At 41.6% G+C, this 1,843-nt stretch overlaps 1 pseudogene; it reads right to left on the bottom strand.

Moving 5' to 3' along the window:
- Nucleotides 1-712: 712 nt before the first annotated feature.
- LOC100956157 lies at nucleotides 713-1,833 on the bottom strand (annotated as a pseudogene).
- Nucleotides 1,834-1,843: the final 10 nt, after the last annotated feature.

Below are 1,843 nucleotides of genomic sequence, written 5' to 3'. Positions count from 1 at the left end.
ATTCAACAAAACTGATTCATCACATATAAACAAAAACAAAGACCATATGATCATCTCCATAGATGCAGAAAAAGCATTCAACAAAATCCTGCTCCTTTTCATGATAAAAACCCTGAAAAACTAGGCATAGAGGATCATACCTGAAAATGATAAAAGTCACATGTTACATGAACCTCTTTAGGTGTGCCCATGGTCTATGTTTCATTGAAAACTTTCTTCACTTTCTCATTTTCAAAAATCAACTTTATTGATGAGATCATGAATCAAATGTTCAATGAACTCTGACAGTATGCATGAAGACAACCACACAATTATGATTCAGAGCATTTCCTTTGCTACAGAAAGTGCATTTATGTCTCTGCAGTCCAATCACCCCGTTCCCACATATGGTCAGACGTAAACACTGCTGTGTTTTTTGTCACTATAGGTCAGTTTTTCCCTGTACAGGTGATATTTTCTAGGAATATGTGATTTATCAATTCTTTTTTTACTCTAAAAATTTATTTTATTTTAGCAGTTAAAAAATATTTTTTTTTAAAAAGAGGAAGTAGGGTGTTTTCATACAAGGCTAGCCAAATGGGAAGAATCTTCAGCTCCAGCCTGGCGTCATTAAATTGGAAGTAGACTGCAACCCCATGGGAACACAACTGTGTCAAGCTGAACGGGGACACCTCAAAGCTGTGTTCTGGCTCTATGCACGAATGCTTCTAAGCGGGCTGCTGGAGATGTCATGGGCTGAGGGACTTCTGCAGAATTTCATACATTATTTGATCCTTTTTTGATGTAGATGGTTTTACTTTCTTGAAAGCCTCTTCAAAGTGCTTATGACTAATCTTGAGATTACCTTTTTCATTTCCATTCTTCTGCCTTGCCATTTCCTGTCTCAAGGCACAGATAGAAGCTTCTCATACCAAAGCAGAGAGATCTGCACCCGTATAGCAATCCCAGCGAAGGTCACCGCAATTGCTTCCAAATTTACATCAGCATCTAGTAGAGGTCTGGTGCCATTTTTCGTGATAGTTTTTGGCGAGATGATCTGCTGGAGGTGGTAAACCCACAGTGTTTTATCCAGCCAGCCTGGGCTCAGGATTGCAGGGTCAATGATGTCTGGTCTGTAAGTGGCTGCCATAATAAAAACCTGCTGTCGTGTTTCCAGACCATCCATCTCAATAAGGAGTTGATTCACCACCTGGACTCTTGCCCCTGTTTCTCGATCTGATCTTCAAGGACATAAAGCATCCATTTCATCAAAGAAAATCACACAGAGTGCTGAGTTCTTGGCTCACTGAAAAACCGTCGCACAGAACGTTCACTCTGCCCAACATACATATTTAGTAATTCAGGGCCCTTGACTGATATAAAATTTAGTCCAGATTCATTTGCCACAGCCTTGGCCAGCAAAGTTTTCCCACAGCCAGGAGGACCAGCAAGTAGGATTCCAGCCAGAGTCACCAATCCTAGAGCTTTAAACTGATCTGGGTTACGTACTGGTGCCAATATTGCCATGGTGAGCTCCTCCCTAATATCTTCTAGGGCACCAATATCTGCCCATGTCACATTAGGGACAGTGACAAAGCCTTCCTTTTTGGCAGAGGGTTGGACTGAAGACAGAGCAACAATGAAATCATTCAATTCAATGCATAGTCCTTGCATCTGCTCCTTTGAGAGGGGATCTTGGTCTCTTAGCAACCCCACCAGCCTTTGCAATTCATCTTGGGTTTCAGAAGTGGGTTCAGTTTTCAGCCTTTCCTCCTGTCCTCCTTCAGATAGTAAGCCTTCAATCTCCGGTTCTTTCTTCAGTTGTTTCATTAAGACCCTATAGACTGCACACATGGCTACCTCT

The sequence above is a fragment of the Otolemur garnettii genome, unplaced genomic scaffold, assembly GCF_000181295.1.
Source record: "Otolemur garnettii isolate 467f Iridium unplaced genomic scaffold, OtoGar3 scaffold03305, whole genome shotgun sequence".
Lineage (NCBI taxonomy): Eukaryota > Metazoa > Chordata > Mammalia > Primates > Galagidae > Otolemur > Otolemur garnettii.
Note: the sequence above shows the minus strand (reverse complement) of the source record. Positions and strands in the feature narration are given on the sequence as shown.